Below are 19,743 nucleotides of genomic sequence, written 5' to 3'. Positions count from 1 at the left end.
ATAGACGTTTAGTGGGTTCGAATAGGGGACTATTATAACAAGCGGATCCTCCGGAACGCAGGGTTTTACCCACTTATATAGTAATCAAGCACAACACTAGTCTTCTCTTCTAAACATCATCACTTTCAACGCATCCTATATATATAAGTCGCCTCTTTCTTCCCTTTGAATTCGAGCTCTATTCCTTATATTAGTCAATCGCTACCATGAACAGAATGGCTTAGGTCTAAGGCCACTACGACGCCCGGTTTTCTAAGCTACGCGACTTGATATAAGAGTTCATCGCGTCTAGACAAGATATCGGTGCCAGCCTATATATTAATATTAACGGCGATAATATAATGGATTTATAGGGGGGCTACGCCGACGTATCGACCGAGAAACCATAGGAAAGGGATATGATAGTGAATATCTTCTCGACCACTAAACTAGTCACTAACCTAGCGGCTCTAATACTAATCTCGCGTAGTGTGCTTACCCCCGAGGATAAGGTAGGCTAGTACTAGCCTGAGTTTATAGCAAACGGGAAGTCGGAGGTCACAGTCGGCTAAGTACTATCCTACACAGCAGGTCTCTACGCGTGGTAGGACAATATAACGCTAGAGGACCTATATAACCTCGAGGCGGCAACTAGCAAGCTAGCGCGCTAGGTACCGCTATAGGCTCCCGGAACCGTAATAGGATACCACGGCATAACATAGGGATTCCTCGTCGCGGAGCTAGTGCGAAGGAAAACGGGGATATCAATCGATAAGTTCGTAATAGAGGAGATTTACCGGCCGCTAGGCGATAGGGCGGACTTCTAGCTCGGGTATCGTAAGGAGGACTAGAACCGGGTAGCCCCTGTCGTACCTCTACTAGGACCTTCGATCTAAGCGGTGCTTCGCTAATAGCCGGGATATAAGGAGGACTCGATCGTCGTACGCACGATTTATAACCCCTTTCCTATAGCCGAGGCCGCTAATACTAAGCTCTGGCGGTCTAGTACGTTAGGCTCGGTTAACGGCTATATAAACGCTAGGGCGTTAGTTAAGATCCTCTCCTACTTCTCGCTCGGCGGTATATATACGGAAATAGGCTATCGCCTACTATCGGCTGAGATAGTAAAACTAGCGCTTATAGAGTATACGACTAGAATAGATCTAGTGATAGGGGGGAGCGGGAGACGTAGACTTAGGATTTACCTTACTAGGCCTAGATCGGGGATGGTCGGAAGTAAGCTGCCGGACGGTAATATTGGATAGGGTAGCGGATAGGGGGGTTCGATCGTGGTTGTGGATAGCTATAGGAGGCTCACAATCGCGTATACTATAAACAGGATGCTTAACGCGGAATATCCTTCCCCGGTAGCATATATTAAGGCGGTTTATGAGATACTTAGAGCTACCTAGGCTACCTAGGATCTAGACAGGCTTAGTTTAGAAACTATATATTCCTAGGCTTAGCAGAGGTAGATCATATCAGGCGTATAGTGTAAGAAATAAGCGGGACGGTCCTCGCCGAGCTTCGTCTTACGAGTCTATATGATCTATATAAGAAGTTGCTCCGCCTCCTTAGCCCTACATCCTATATATCGACGCGATATTAGCCATGTCTACTAACGCGTTGAAACGTTTCAAACCAAATGTTCTTTTCTTGTCTTAGGCACTTGGATTGACTTCAATGTCGTAACAACTATTTGTAGTATGGATCCCTAGGCAGGGATTGTTATTTTTGGATCAGTAATAATAAATATTGAATTTTACTATTCAAAACCGAAACATGATCTAAAGTACGGGAGTAACCATATCTAGATTAAGAAGAGCATGTGATTAGGGTTTGAAACAGCATCTCCATGTTTCCGACATAGAAGGCGATATCGGGCGCTACTATATTATCAGCGGATACTTTGGGATTTTAGGCTTTCCTTAGCTCACAATTAGTATGTCTCAAACTATAGCTCTGACAAAAGGATGACTAACCTATCAAGAACTCCTACTATCCAGCCCCGATGCTAGTGACAGACCAGGATCTATAGCAGGTTAGTAAAGATATACCGCAACAACCTATATAAAGTCATAAGACCGAAGCAGAAGAAAGAACCTTTGTTTTTCCTATCCTCGGTTAGGGATTTTATACAATCATTATCCCAATATTTTAATTTACTTTACGAGAATATAGCTATAATTAGCGGTCTAATAATAAATTCTATATATAGAAGAGACCTCCGTATAGAAGAGAACTACGTATAGACGAGGGCTCTATATAGAAGAAGGCTCTATATAGAAGAGGACTATAATATAGAGGCTTACGGAGACCTAATTACTAACCTAAATAGGGCTAGCAAATACGAGATATTATTAGCTAGCCTAGCTACTCGGTTTATACTCTAAGGTAGAGAAAGGAGTCCTAGAGAACCCTTCTTAAATCTTTAGTACGTCCTTATCTCCGATTAACACCGAACAACTTTAATATTATTACCTATCCGATACTTCGTATCCTACGATAGACCACAATTTCCTCTAATAATCTTATAACCCTTCTCTTAAAGGGCGTAGATTTTAACGTCTAAAACCTATAGTCTTTCCTACGATAGACGTATTTAGACGATCGATTTATTTATAGGAAAATCTAGGTATACTAAAACCGTAGTCTTTCCTACGATAGACGTAATCCGATAATCGATTTATTTATAAGAATATCTAGGTATACGCTAAAACCGTGGTCTTTCCTATAATAGATATAATCCGACGATCGATTTATTCGTAAGAATATCTAGGTACGCGCTAAAACTATAGTCTTTCCTACAATAGATACGATCCGACGATCGATTTATTTATAGGAAAATCTAGGTATACTAAAACCGTAGTCTTTCCTATAATAGACGTAATCCGACGATCGATTTATTCGTAAGAATCGTATCCTACCGGAGCTTATAATAGTAAGCTTATTTAGGGGCTACTAATATATAATATATAGATAGTAATTAAAGAATACTAAAAAGGTAAGATAAGAAGGGAGTATTTATATCAACGAAATTAAAATAATATAGTTCGCGTCTAGGATAGGTAAACCTCTCTTCTTTAACCCCTTACTCCTTTTACGCCTTTCTTTCGCTAATAGAGTTTCCTAGTTATAATATAGAGCTATATATCGGGTTTAATATTCTACTCTTCAGCAGTAGGCCACTTTTCCGGTATAGGACACTCTTCCGGAGCAGGACACTCGTTAGAGGCAATAGACCACTCCTTAACCACCACAAAATGTTCAGTAGAGGTACGCTCATTTATTTTTCTTCTACCAATACTCCCTAATTTATCTAGAACAGTAAAGTCGGCTCTAAACTCGGTAGGACCTCCTAATACAAAATAGGTTTTATATAGTTCAAATATACCGGCACTATCTCTCGTGATTTCGATAGCTATATTATTCATATTGTCCCTTATATAGTTTAGCTCCGGTTATAGAGACCAGGAAAAGAAGACTTAAATTAATTCCCCGGGTATATCTTACTAAGACTAGATTGCGTACCAAGGGATATATAATCTCATTTCGATATCCTAGGATACCGAAATATATAAACTTACCCCTTTTTTGTATTTATCAATAGTGCCTAGTATATCACCCCTAGGGTTAGATTAGGCTAGTATACTTCAATTTATAATACAGTCACCCGCTAACAGAGCTTAATAAGATATACCTTCACTACTAGAACTAATAACTAACGAGGTATTATATTCATCTATAGAAGCACGCCTCTACATCGGGATTATAAAAGTAGCTATCGACAAAGGCTAATAATCTACTTTTTCCCACTTAGCTGCTTCTTCTACCTACCTAGATGCTTCTTCGGAATCACTAATCTAGTGTGTTTTCTTATAACGAAGTGTCAATAAGTATTCGAGTTAGCGAAAAACCTCTAAGCGTACGCTAATAGTACCTACCGCCTTACGAGACCATATAATGGCCTTATCGAGGTGATCTATCATGTTTATTGCTTCGTATAGAAGTCCGAGCTTAGTCCCGAGCTTATAGAAACAATCTCTAAGCAAATAATACTAAGGGCTAATAACCTTTATTTTATTAATTATAATATAAGCTTTATTGATCGTATCCCTAAGGTTAGAGAGCCGTCCGATATATCTATATCGGGCTTCTAAGTCTTTTCCGAGATCGCGTATACAATCTAACCACAATTCATCTTAATCATAGGTAATCTAAAGAGCACGTTCATATAGTAAGATCGCGTTATCAAGATCTTCTATATTTTCTAATATATTATATCGGAGATTGAAATTAAAAGTAAGCTTAACTAAGAGATCGAAGAGGGAAGGGGACTCTCTAATAGCCTCTCTAACTACTAGGGAAAGGTACCAAATAGCATCGTTAAGATCGGCGATAGTTCCTATAGAACTAAACCATCTTCTAAGCCTTTCCCCGAGTTCGAACTAATATAGTATAAGATCATTATGATTTATCCTACCAATTTGTGCAGTACGAGTAAGTTCAATCGCTCGATCAAGGTCAGATAAAAATCCTATAGATTAGAATCGAGTATCGAGTAGTCCCGCCAGAAAATCTAGGCGCATTTTATACTTAGGATAGTTATAAGTAGTCATCTTAGCCGTAAGCCAAGAATAGTCGATCGCTAAGTTAAGATCAACGATATCCTCTATTAGATAATATCGCATATATAGTTATATCCTAAGGTCCTCGAGGAGCGCGGGATCAATAATAGCCCGAAGTGCTAGAAAGCTAAGCTAAAATACTTTATCAATATCACCCGTCGGGTTTATAGGCTAAACTAGAGCGTAGAAGCTGCTTTCTAGGGCGTATAAGCATGGGGAAAGCTAATCATCGCTCGTTTCGCGACGTTAGCTTTAGTCTAGGTATTAGAATCGAGATTCGAATAATCCTACTAGACGATTTAGGTGCGCTATATAGTCGATATAGGAAGTCGTTTTAGTCGCCAGCTAACAATATTATACTACTATACCGAGTTTAAGCTCATTGATATTTTGTATTTGCTAGTATCGAGTATCTAGCTACATCCTAAGGTTTTGTAAGAGTGTAGGATTAACAGCGGCCTAAAGCGCTAGAAAGCCAAGCCGAACTACTTTATCAATATCACCTATCGGGTTTATAACCTAATGTTAAGCGTAGGAACTACTCTCGAGGGCGTCTAACTATAGAGAAAGCTGATCATCGCTCGTTTTGCGACATAGGATTTAGGCCGGGTAGTAGAACCGGGAATTGAACAATTTCACTAGACGATCTAGGCGTACTATATAGTCGAAATAAGTAGGCGTTCTAGTCGCAAGCTAGTAACACTATATTACTACCTCGAGATCATTAGGATTTTGTGTTTGCTGATATCGAGCATCTAGCTACATTCTAAGGCTCTCTAAGTAGGCGGAATCAATAGCGATCTAAAGCGCTAGGATACTACGCTAAATTGCTTTATCGATATCACACTCCGCTAAGCTTATAGATTGATCTTAAGTACGTCTAAGGGCATCCGAGTATGCGGGAATCCGGTTATTACTCATTTTAAGAGATAGGTTTTCGGCTAGGTATTATATAAGGTAAGCTTATAGACGAGAATGATCAAAGAAGGTACTTATAATAACAAGTCTTCGCAGCAAGTAATTCGCGAGAAAACAGATTAAACAAAGTTAAGGCCGGAGTCATAGAGTTTATAGGCAACGATACGGAAAGATTCTCGGGTATATTAAGAAAAGGGTGTGGTAAACTACCTCAACGTATAAGATTCGACACCTTTATAGTCCACCCTTATTTCGAAAAAGGTGCAAGGTATAAGGCAAAGGGTACGAAGTAGGTATCAGGGAAATTACGCCTATTACGCAGCCCTTTAGATCATTAGCTTAATCAACTGATATAACGGGTAGTCTCGATAGGCCGATTCGGGCTCTATAAACAATATAATTTCTATATAGGGTATATATTCCGAGCTATACCGTTGTAGGATTATATAGACCTTCGATAATAGTAAGTATGACTATATATAAGTCCATATATGCCGGCTGTAATTTTAATATATATAAGGGGTCCTTAATAAGGCTTTCTTTATAGTCTTCTTGTCTCATAGTAGCTCCTAGTAACTTTCACTCTACGTAGTGAGCAATTATCACTAATCTACACATTACAAGACTTTACTTTTTTTTCCTTAGAAAACCCATATCTCCTAATCGAAAGGTTATATAATCCTAAAATAGTATAGCTTAGAATGCGCACCCTATATAGATATTACGCCGTCTACGAAGTCCGAATCGGTCTATCGAGACCCGTTATATCGGTTAATTTAGCTAGATACTAATCCTTCATAGGTCTTCGGACTATAGTAATCGGCATACTCTTGCCTTTATTCATATATAAATAGTGATATTCTATAACAATCTTCCCGCGAAATTCCGTCAAGGATTTTCCAGTTTCGTCGTATTCTAAGTTGGCCGAAATTCTTCTAGCGCTTCCCTTAAGCCGTCACTCTTTCGAATAGTCTCATATTTATACCAGCCATTTTTTTCACCCTTTTAAGACATTGACATAATATATAGCTTAGAATTGCTCAAACCCGAACTAGAATCTATATATTCGATAGATAAAACTTTAGTAACCACGAAGTTACTTACTTTTCTATGCGGCGAAGCGTCAAGAGCTCCACTAACGCGCTTTAGGTTTTCCCCTTAGACAGACACGCTACTATGATAAAGGCTCGTGTCTAACGATCTTTTGAACTATCCTTATATATTCGGAGGGTAAACTTTACCCGGCTAAGTTTTGATTTCTCCTAAGGGAAGAGAATCTAGCCGCTCTATTAGGAAATTTTTAGCGTCGGCCTAAGTAGTTAGTTTGTTTTTACCCGCTAAAGAGAGTTCGCTAATACCTTCGCGACCCCGAAACACACCACTAGCACGGCGATGATATTGAGGTTTGACACAAAACGGTTCATAAAGATGTTTACCATACTCGATAGGTAGTATATAGATTTAAAGCTCCCTAACAAGACGTAATACTTATATATTAGCGCCATAATCACACAAATATCTATTTAAGGGGTATATATCTACTATCACAGTATCTAGGTAGGCCTAAACTCTAATACATCAACACTACGGGGATGCATTCTATACTATACCTATTAGGTTCACCTAGGTTTCTAAAGTCAGCGACACGGGGGAACTCAAACCACTTAAACGTCTCCTATGTTCACATCGAAAATGCCAGCTCGCCGCAATCCAGCTCACTGCAGAGGGCCTGCTTTATAACCTCTAGTCTAAGTCACTTTATCTACTAGTTATATACTACCTAGTGACTCTTAAGGATTAGGAAACAAGCTAAAAGTATATAAACTGGTGGCTCTCTAATAAAAGCTAAGACTAGTATAGAATAGGTAGAGGCTAATCGGGGTTCCCCTATCAATACGTACATTAGCGTAGACGGTTATATAGAGGTAGGAGGTAGCTATTGATTAATATATCACATAATCCACTTATCACCCTTTTCTAACGTAAGTTCGGGCACACAAGCCAGCCTAGGCAAGACACCTATTCTACCTTATCTATACTATAAGTCCCCGTCGCCGTATATCTACGGCGGCACTTCTTTAAAATACATTTAATTCCTATCAAATTTTATAGGTAATCCGAACTAAACAGAATCCTACCTTCTTTACTACCTAGCACTAGTACAAATCCATACCTTTATCCCCTCTAATCTATTAAGCTAACCTACCTCACCCTTTATAAAGTTACGAAGCTCTAGAGTATTATTAAACCTAAGTATAGTACTACGTTTGCAAAAGTATACGGATAGGATATAGTATAAGAGCAATTACTTAACTATAATAAAAATAAGCGTATTTAGACAGAAACATAACCTAGTATAGCTTTGTGTATAGATATATAGCCAGGATATACTAAAGGTAATTTACCGCTCTAATACTCTTCGAAAATAAAGTACTAAGCTTTCTCCGTATAGCCAAAGAAAATAGAGGGATAACAAAAGGGCGTCCTTCAATATAAAGCATTGAAAAGTTCCTATAGGGTTCCCCTTAGTTACTACCAATATTACGGAGAACTCGACATTTCGCACTTAGTATACCAATAGTCTCCATTCCGTAAAAGCTAAGTCATATAATATTCGCCTTAGACAACCCGCGTTTTTATAAGATTAGCAATACCCTAGGTTTTAACACGCTGCCCTAGTAGTAAGATAAGCCTAGTCAACACCCCCTCCTCGGTAATAGAAAACTCTAGATTTTGAAGCCAGCTCCTTATAATAACAGACATTCCTAGGAATATAGACCTCGGGTATTTACCGAGAATCTATAGACCCGCGTATATCTTAGCAAACCTAAATTATTATACGGCTCGATCAAGCGTAAAGAGGCGTTAACAACCGCTATATAATTCCTTCGAAATAAGTTTATAAGAATAACCTCCTATAGAGGCCTATCTATTCGTATATATTATCATCAAGTCTATTATATATCAGCCTCTAGCTCTAATTTAACAAAGTCATAACACGCTTCTTACTACTAGGGACTAGATAGAGACCTGGCTTCTTTAAGCACATTTCTTCTATCTCCGACTCCTAGGAAATTGAAAAATTAGATTGTTTAAATAGATCCTAAATATAGTTATAGCTCTCGGAATTTAGAAGGGCTTCGTATATCCGATTAAGTGTAAAAAGCGTAGTAGTGCTACCTCTTCCGGCGCATAGATACCATAATTTGTAGTCGATAGGCTCATACCAAACGCACTTCGTTATATCGAGCTTAATAATAAAGTCTATAAGTTATTAGCTGATATAGCCTTACTTAGAAGGTACACTCTTTCTGACCATCTAGAACGTTATAGATATGCGGCCCTATTCGTCTAAATACTCGTAAGAATATATCAGGATCTAGGGGACCTTAGGTTAGCTTTATGATAATATCATGGTGGTTTAAGGAGCGTACCGTAAGGGAATTGCATTTTTGTTGATCTAATGCTTTCTTTTCTTTAGGACATTGCTAGGGGTGTCTTTATCTTTATATACTTAGAATAGGTACTTACCCTATTCATATCCTAGAAATTTCTAATATTCTATAATAGCCTTAACGAGCTGTTACGTTATAGAAATCGTTTTAATTCTATAAGCTAATATATATAGCTTCCTAGAATACTACGTAAAGCTCAAAAGTCCCTACGAAATAGTATATTTCGTAGGGGCTAGGAATAGAGTAGAATACAAGGCCATTATTTAATAGCCCTACTAATCGCCTACCGGCACCATATTAATTTACGATAATTGGGTTCTTTTCTAAGAGATCTAAGCCAGGCTATCCTATCTATATATACGACTAATCCTACCTATTTGATTAGTAGTCGATAAACCAAGTATAAACCTTTACTGTTTTTAGCCAAGGACGTTATCCTAAGGTAAATATACAAATTTATTTTGAAATCGTAAGGAAGGAAGTACTTGGGATCTAAAGTAAATCGGATAATAGGAGCATTTTAACCCGAGGGTATGGTTTTAAGCGACGAGTATAGAACTTATATAGCTAGTCTTAGACACCTCGGTACGTAAAATGATGATTAGGTATTGATCCTATATACTTTCCGATATAGAAGTAGCAGACAAAATGGTTCAAATAGATAAGTCTTCTTTGACACTATATATCATAGAAATACGAAGCATGCTTTCTTTTCTAACTTTCTTCCGACCCTTAAACGAGTCCTAAGGCACTAGTTCCTTCGCCTTATAGATCTTTATATATAACAAAAAATAATGGTATATAGACTTCGGTTTCCTAGAAACCCACGAGCCGTAGCGAACAATTCCACTTAATCCATTAACGTAGTCTACTAGGAATAGCAAGTCTAGACTTTTAACTATATTATAGTTATATGTTGACCCCTAAAATTCTTTGAAACGCTTAACCGAGGTCAATCGAGTAATATCTAAGTATTCCCGCTAAGTAAGAAGTGGTTAGTCGAACAAAGAATAAGGGCTTTAAAGGGTCTGGTAAGCGAAACGTACTGGCAGCTCCGCTATATAAAGCTCTTGCTCCCTAGAGTATCTCTTTGCCTTAGAAGAAAATTTTGCTATTAGGGATCGCAGTACTCCTATCATAGAGGCTAATAACCTCCCCTCTAGAATTGACCATAAGATCGGGGACTTAGATAGTTTCATTGTCTATCACGGTTAATCATGAGTCAGATGGACCAACGTAAATCCACAAACCTACTAGGGAATCGCTGCCACATATCTAGCCACGGGAAGGCGATATCGCATCCGCTCGACAAGGGGTTGTTATAATATTTTTATTTAGTCGCATTCCCGGTGGTACCGCCTAGTCATCCTAGAAATCATCACCACAAAAAAGAAGTTTGATTGGATTCATAAGCCAACTAGGAAGCCACGAAGGGATTTAGAGTTATAGGAGATAGGTCATTCTGTAAAGGAGTCAACGCTAAGCCAACTATACGAGAGTAAACCTAGGTAGCTAAAGAAACAACAATGATTCTTATAAGACACCTTTTTTTCCCTTATACGATAATCCTATCAATTTATTCCGTAGTATCTTATTCTATCCTAAGAAAAATAGTTAGTATACTAGCCTTTACTAAGTCATTGTTCTGAACCGAAGATCTAGTTATGGTTAGTAGGGAGTGATAGAGAATTGATCCTCAATAATGACTTGGCATTTAATACTTCATCTTCTAGAGCGTTATAGGAGTTAGTAAATTTCTTAGACAAAATGTAGATATGGCTATTTTACGGATAGGAATAGATAGGATATATGCGCCCGGGTATATATATCCCATCCCTATAATATTTTAAGTTTGCCGTAGCTATCTTATTAAGATAGTGACCTTAAGCTTTAAGTAATTTAGGTCTATATTTTAATAAATATTTAATTACTTAATCACTATTAATAGGTCTAGCTTCAATCGAGGAGAGATTTCAGCGGTAAATTAGGTGTATGGTAAATAGGTACAAAATAAATAAGACAAATGACCGGGCAAATCGCTAGTTAGTCTATGTATATATGACTTATTATACACTTAGAACCTGCCTAGTAGGACAGACAAAGTACGTTAATAGTATAAGCCAAGATTTGATCATATGACTTCGCTTACTAGATTGGGTGGGTCATGCTGGGTCGGGCACTAAGATCGGAGACTGTGACAAGCCCCGCGATAGCCCCTCCTTTATCTAACTAAAGTCGTAGATTTTGCTCATAGAGGTAAACAGGTCAACGATTATCATGAGATAAGCCTAGGGAGGATATATCTAACTTTCGAGTTACTTGCACTGATTTTGCAAGACCTCTTCTATATTCGCTTTATTACCCTATAAGGACCGATAGCGACAACCAACTAGATTCATAAGCCGGTAATTACTATCGTATCTAAGAATGTTGAACGAGCCGCAAAATTAGCTTAGGACTAAGTCTATGCTGTTACCGACTCTATCCCTAAACCTAAAATTGGAAAAGCAATAGGGTTTCTACCTAGTGATCTCTACTATAAAGTCATAAATAGAGCTATAGAGGAATATCTAGATAAGATATGGGATCTCTCGCGTACTTTGTAAGACGAAATATTTTTGACTAAATATAAGGCTATATCCTCTACCTCGTCTCGGAAGATATTAAGAAGCAGAAAAGGAGGAGTGGTATACTTTCCCAGTCAACCTAGAATCGCCGAAACTTTCACAATAATGATACCGATATCGATCCGAGGAAACGTATAGATCTACGGAATAGAAGTCGATACAAAACATTATTATCATATTCTATAGGAATGTTCGCTTGATATTCTAGAGGGTGGCCGATTAGTGGCATTGATAATAGACAACATCGTGTTATGAATGAGTCTTTTTTACGAGCAAGGTTTTGTATATTTGATGAGTCTACTTATTAGCGTTCGGATTGTCATTTGGTGTTTATTATTAAAAGCATATGACTTCTGAGAATATACTGAACGGGAAATCGAACTTTAACACCTAATTAATCATTGTAGCAAGATATCGTTGTATGTCTGGCGTTTCAGACACGAATGCTGACATTGCAATGTTAGTATCATTGAAAATCGACAAAGGCACATTATTTTCGTTTCCTAGAGCGATTCCGAGCAAAGCAGCGCTTATATCATTTAGCGCCTAGGGATTTACCTGGCGTAGACTTAATTAAAGCCTAGGAGTATTAACGCAACCGAAGTTGCTCATTCTCCTTAGACCTTCCGCCTCTGGCGCAAAGCATTGCATCGCGACGCTAGTATCATTGATATCTAGGATACTTAGGACAATGGAGTTTCCTTACAAAATGCTCTCTATTACGAAACTCGTATCATTAAAGGTATAGAAAGGACTATAAGTAGCAGAAGTATACCTGCTCTTAATTAGGGGAGTAGATTGTTAAGGTAACTTATGACGGACGTTCCAGCCGATAGAGTGTTGTGGGATTAAAGTTACCGCGAAAGGTTCACTATAGCCCGTATATTATGATATTGAATTTTGTTAGGAGAATAAAGATAGATTCACTAAAGATTTAGGGATTATGTTGGCTCTTAACGAGATCTTAGAGTTAGAAGGAGAAGGCATCATCTGATACGTCTTAAGAGAAATTGAGGGCAATCGGTTTTTAGAGTATTAATATCTTTCTAGGAATGCTGATATATAGGAGAGACTTATTAGAGAGCCCGGGGAATTTTGTCCGTAGACGCTGCAAGTTAAGCTTATTACAATACTTGGAGTCTTAGTAGTCTGTTTACCCCTTAAAGAGAACTCAATCCCTCTTTGACCAGAAGCATATGCTTCCGAAATTTTGTCCGACCCGTCTGGAAATAAAACCAGTCTTTCTATCGGTTCTTCTGTGGAAGAGCCTATCGATCGAATAGCTAGGGAATGTCAGGGATGTTTAGGTTTAATAAGAGAATAGATCAGAACCTACGTCTATATGGAATAGTTGATCTATATTGGTCGCTCGTGCGCTTAACCTATTGGCTGACTCCTGTGGGCGTTTTAACTGCTATTGTTCGTAGAGTATTATAGATTGAATTCTCTAATTGTGTTCTCCTATAATAATGAGATACGAGCGACCCTATGGCCCGCCCCAAATAAGATCGGATTCGATATTAAGGTAGTGTTTCTACAAATAGATTGATAGCCTCAAATTCGACTAAGCTCTATAGATATATCTTAAAACTAAGAAAGTCAGTACTTATTCAATATCAATAAATAGTACAAATACCTCTTTACGGCGGAGTTAGGCAGAGAAAGGATAATTCCTTAAGGTTCAATATACTACCATCTCTATCCGAACCGAGAATATAGCGAAAGTGCCTTTTTCGTCTTTCTTTGCTTCGTAACATCGGCATCCGGCCAAAGTCTTTGTATAATGATACGTAAGGAGCTTAGAAGAAACATCCTACTTCGATTAGCTTTCGGAAGGTTTGCGTTCGAATTCTTAGACCTAGATCTTTATCTTTTGCCGTTGATACGCCATTGACGCTACTCTTCCTAGATATGTTATAATAAGATGATTAATAACACCTTTCTTCTTAATAGATCAATCTCTCTGATACGCTCTAGGTCAATAAAGCAACGTCGAAATATGTTTCGTTCGCGGATATCACCATCCTAGAATAGCTACGGACAGCTAGACCAGAGAACTAAGTACAATAAGAGAGCTTCAACTCTCTCTTCCGAAAGTGCCCAGTTTTTGGTAATATTGGTAAGTTTATTCACTTGCTTCTCGTCTAGATTCTCTCTAGATTGTGATAAGAAGCTCTAGAACCATAAGCGACGTTCAGACAAAGTAGAGTCATCCCGAATTGTCCGCTTTAAGTTCGAGGCGAATATCTAATAAAGAGCAGTTATCTACCCCGGGGATTCGAGTATCTTTCTTAGTAGGTCGTAGGTTTGCTAGTCAAGTCAGTCACTAAATCCACGATAAACCCGAGAGTCATATATTATCACTAGCCTCACGGAGTAATAGCTCGACATACGAAAGAGTAGCACGTAATACTCGGTCAACCTATTATAGATCAGTAAAGGTTGATTTTAGTTGTATTTGAAAGACTTACTTAAAAGCCCATCGTCAGTGTTATATAAAGTTTGGATAGAGGGGGGCAGCCCAAATTTGTCACTAGAGTTGCTGCGCTCATGTGACCAGTTCTTATTTGAGCTCATCCTCATTCGGAAAGATGTGTGTGGCTTAGCCACTAGTACAGCAGGGATAGGATATATATGCCCGGGCACATATATCCCATCCCTGCCGCATTAAATACATTAGCATTACTTCAGACACTTTTTCCATCCAGGGACCTTAATAAAAACAGGTTACGGGGCTATTCCCTAGGTTGCATACTATCTAGTTTGCTAAGATACTACTTAATACCAATCATTTGGTAGGGCTTAGCGCTAAATTGCTGGGGTAACGATAAATAATAATCAAATAAAAAATAATTGGTAAGTGGTTCTAATATGCGTATAGGGAGCAATTTAATATAGTCTATAAGGCTACTGTCACGGTGCTATATATAATATAAGGCTAGGTACTCCCGCCCTTTAAGAGTGTTTCTATCAGAGCCAATTTTTATCTCGAGTCATTTCACCTACTATCGTTAGTGAGTCTAAGCATATCTGGATATATCATTAAAGCTAACCTATCTATCGCTAGTTATACTTCGCTATTCATTTCTCTATCTAAAGATAAGAGTCCAATATTATTTACCTCGGTAGCAAGTAACACACGTATAATATATATGCTCATATCTATTAAGGAAAAAATGCCTTAGGGGTCGAAAAGTGTTTATATAGGCTACGCTACGGTTGGATATGAGGGGAAGGATATTAAGCGTGGTGAAAGATACCCTAAGGACTGTAGATGGGTACGCCCTACAAATAATGGGGAGTAATTGGTAATAAATCGGATATAGCTTAGGACTACTATCCCTTACTTCTTTCGTTTATGATGATTTGTTACCTTAGTATATCTCGTTTATACTTAACAAAAACACCCACTCGGCCAAAAACCATATAGGTACCCGATTGTATATATGAGATATAACTACGTGATATCGAACGAAACAATATAGAGTTAGGTATTTCTCTATGAGTTTTAGGTCTCTCACCAAAGTACAATAATTAAGTTTACGAAGTGATAAGAGGGGTTTGTTTCACTGCTACAGTACAAGTATAGTGGGAACGGGGAAACATGTAGGTCTACGGAAAAGCGGAGTAGTGACTTATATCGAGGCTTGACCCTCTATCCCCTACGAATTCTTTTTAAATCACTTACCCTCGGAATAATCTTGCTCTACTATACTCCCTCTCTGTCTCGTACCTTATTTTAGCGGGCTAGAACTAGGCCTAGTCGTTCGTCAGCCACAATGTGCACACAGCATATACCAGCCCCCTCTATTTTGCGCTGCTCCTCTCCCCTACCTCTCTTATGCCTAGTATTCGCTATTCATTCGCTCTAAGCCATTCTCCACTAATAATAAAATTAACCCATTATCACTGCTCCGGCCAACCAGTGGCCCTTTTGCTACTTTTTAGCTCGATTGATCCATCCTCTCGTTTTTGTCCTAGCCTCATTTCTCTAAACTATACGGTGTAACGTACCAAATAAGTCTCTGCCGATGAATTATACCGCTAGTTATCTTTTAATTTTCTGCTTACCTTTTTTTCGTCCTCCTATAAAAGCCTACGGGCAAAAACATATCCCACTCTTAATCCCCTTAAGTCCTAGCGGTTTATGACCTCTACCTCTACTCCGTCAACTATCTACTATTTATATGATTATGTCTACCGACTCAACCTCTTGGACTACCGTATAGGGTTTCCTACAAAATAGTGATAGCCAAACTACCGATTATTTCTATCGAACTTAATAGAATAAGCTCTATCGAATCGCTTTAGGTCTTTCTGGCTATTTAAAGTGCGTGGCCTTGAACTAGGTTGCAAGTAGGCTTAACAATATTGTCCGTTTACTAGAATTCTCCGATAAGACCCGCTAGGCGGCCTAGGTCTATATTAGAAGGAAAACTTCCTCCCTTATAAGTAGCACTAAGCTTGAAAACGAAGTTACAATAATACAATTCATTAAGGAACATTCTAGCTTACTAGTGCCTCGAGTTTTCGCGTATAATTTCGACGAGAACAATTCGGTAAGCGCCGCTTTTATACTGATAGAGCTACTCCCTGGCAGCGTCGCTATAGACGCCCTAGGCGGCTACGAGGCCTATCGTAGTATGATACCTAAAGAGTACCGACAAAACTTCTACCGCTCTATCGCAAAGTGTTATATTAGTCACCCACGCCCGGCCTATAGGCTCGCCCCGCTTACTTTATATTATAGGTCTAATTGACTTCCTTATAACTCCTAAAAATTAGGACGATTGTCCGGAATCACGAGGGTGGATACGAGTATAGTCCCTTACTAGGAATCGGCGGTCCGTTCGACACAGCAACCGCATTCTTCGAGGCGTAGGCCGATAGCGTCAAATTTAAGTGGGATAAAGAAACAATCTCACGTATGATATAGAGAGGTCTAATCCTAGCGGAACGGATGGTGATGATTATCGAGAACTTCCCATCGCAGATTAAAGCGATAGCTAGCCGGCTGTCCTTATATAACGAAGGGCTATTCCCTCTGGCTCATAATGACTTTCTCTATAGTAATATCATAGTAAATGAGAATAACTTCGATGTCACCGGAATCATCGATTAGGAAGGTGTATATATAGTTCCCTATAAGCTCGTCACGTTCCCCGACTTTCTTGTAGCCATGCCCGCCTCCTTCGACCTACCTCAAAAATACGATCAGGATAGGCTGCTACTTGATAAGGAACTACGAGAAATATAGCGCGAGCGAGGAGAGTATATCGAAATAGTAAGATTAGCTGAGCTTTAAGATAGCCTACTCTCGGCTTGCCTTAGTAGTAAGAGGAACTAGGCTATAGCGTATTCTTATGGGGCGTATACTAGTATTAGAAAGCTTGGTTTCTATGATCGCGTTATAATAGAGTTAGAGACTAAGGAATAAAATTTCGGTAGCAAAAGAAACACTAAGTAGATCGTTGATTAAAGTGGATTGAATAGATAATTGATCGAAGTGGATTGTTAACCGAAGTGGGTGGCTGATCCATTCTATAGCCAATAGCAGTCAGTGTATAGCCGCTAGCCCTTTTCCGGTCGTGCTTATATACATATTCGTCATTGCAAAACCGCGTGCTGTAGGCCACGTCAGTAGGAAAACAAATTTAGAAGCTCTTAGACCAGGACTAGGTGGTTATGGCTCAAATATTTTTAACGTATATACTAGAATTCAAAGAACCCTAAACGCCAGCATATTAAAACGCCAAAGTATATTAGTGCCTTTTTGTGCCTAAGGCGTGAATCGACTCAAACTAAAGGGGTAAGTAAGCTGGTTAGTATATATAGACGCTTTCCGCCCTAACGGGCTACTTCCCCGCGCTAGATAGCGAACCCCTACTATATTGACTTCGATTTATATCATTCGATTATTTGCTAAATACTGATTTTAATAAGCGATAGAAGAAACAATCGCCGAGCTACGACGTTAACTTAAGAAGGAGAGATAGGCGCGAGATAAGGCAGAGCGGCGAGTATAACTAAACATACTATTTCGCCTTCTCGATCGCTGTTACAACTCTTTATCTTAAGCGCTCCGGGTTAAGACGAATACTACTCTTACAACCTAGGGTGACGCGACTGACCCTATCAACCGACTTTACCCTAAGCGTATTGTCCCTTGGCTTGATTTCCCCTAACTCTAAGAGCAAATCTAGAGGAAATTCGACCGTACCGATGCCTTTACTACGCGCCTACTATTCCCTTCTAATACCTAAATCGATTATATCGTTACGAATATCTAAAATAGGCCGATCTATTCGGAAGCGTCTCTTCGGAATTTTGAGCGAGATATAGTAAATAACTTTGTAGAAAAGGTTATTAAGGCGTTAGGAGATAATGAACCACTTCGATATGAGTTTGGAATCTAGGGCCGAGTTACCTTCTATGACCGCGCGAACCTATTAGAAACTTCGCTAGAGAATAGCTTAGAGCAAATGAATCTTCAGAACGCGCGGACACCCTAATAACCAGCGAACACTAGGCATAGAAGAGGTAGACGAAGGGAGATAGGAGCGGACGGTACTATACGAAGACGTAATCGGCGCGCCGACTAGTTCTACGTGTATCTTATGGCTAATAAACGATAAATACCGGTGTATGTAGTAGAGTTCAAAGCACTGTATAAGGTGATAATTCCCGAATTAGTGGCGGGTCTATACTAGATAGATCTAGCTCGCGATATTATTGACTAGGAAGGCGATACGTTTGAGTTTTATACCACCTACCTCGTCGCCGCTATAGTCACTTAGATATTCTTATATATAATCGATAATAGGCTTTAATACGGCTATATCTATATAGGGGAGGCTTTTGTTTTTCTCTATATCCCGAAGTATAATCCTATAGTTATTTAATATTTTATGTGTATCCCGAATCAGGACGTATAGGCGGACGATAAATAGCGCCTCTATCGGACCGCTATCGGCTAGGTGCTTATATTTACCCTTTAAGCGCTAGCCGCCGAACCTCTATCTTAAGAGTAGTATAATATGGTATACGATAAGCTAAAGACCTAGGAGATCGAATACCTAGATATATTAAGAAAAATCCCCGAGACTCTCCGTAAAGACTCGTAAGCCTCTAATTATCGACCCTCGTACTAGAAATTAGAACCGAAGACATATAATATACGATCCCGTGCTCGCTATAAACTAGGTATATCTACTCCGAAGTATTCGTCGACCGAAGGTAGTGGTAGTGATAAAGAATTATATTCGCTATCTATTACAGTAGCGGCTTGTAGTAGGTCGAGCCGCGGCCGAGGCAACAACCGCTAATCGACTAAGGAAAGCGAAAGGACACGAGCCGGCTAAGGTAACAAAGAGACTTCTCGAAAAGACGAGTATTTTATACGGCCATACTATACTATTGGCTATATCCGCGGTACGATCAATCGAGACCCTCTAGATAAGAATTGCCCTAACTAGAAACTCTACGGTGGCTAGAGACACTCTATAGGGCTATAGGAGTTTATACGCCGGCTTTACCGTTAACTTACCCGAAACCGAAACTATAGGTTTAAATAACTTCATATCTGTGGTCGGACGGGTTACCTCGTCAAAGCTACTCTTCTATCATACGGATACACTATGGTCATTAAAGCTACTATAATAGAGAAGTAGTATTGCCTTTAAGCGGAGGCGAACAATTATCGTCACCTTAGGAGCTTGTAAGGAAATCAGATCCCCGTCTATCTTAGATCATTTCAGCCATAGGTCGCGTATTGGTACCATAGTGAATTAATTGCCTAGATGATAGTCTTAAGCTAGTTAGGAACGCGACTTCAGTATATAATCAATGATAAGAATTCCAGTTTCTTCGATCAGGAGCGTAAGAAAGCTCTGACCGTGCTCCGGTCACACGGAGTTGTCTACAATGATAGTAAGTAGCGCAATATATTGTAGGATAACCTTAGTGGCTAGTTAATTGTTATTGACTTAGAGGATATGAAATGGTTGAAGCGCCGTCGGATGCTTGAATCAACTTCTGGCAATATCTAGCGTGGTTATCGCGTCGGCGCGGGGAAAGCAAGCAAAAGCTCTTGTCTAGCTTGATAGTTGCCTATATATAACGACCGTCATCCTACAA

The sequence above is a fragment of the Penicillium hordei genome (genome assembly GCF_028827395.1).
Source record: "Penicillium hordei strain IBT 12815 chromosome Unknown utg000005l_segment0_segment0, whole genome shotgun sequence".
NCBI lineage: Eukaryota > Fungi > Ascomycota > Eurotiomycetes > Eurotiales > Aspergillaceae > Penicillium > Penicillium hordei.
Note: the sequence above shows the minus strand (reverse complement) of the source record.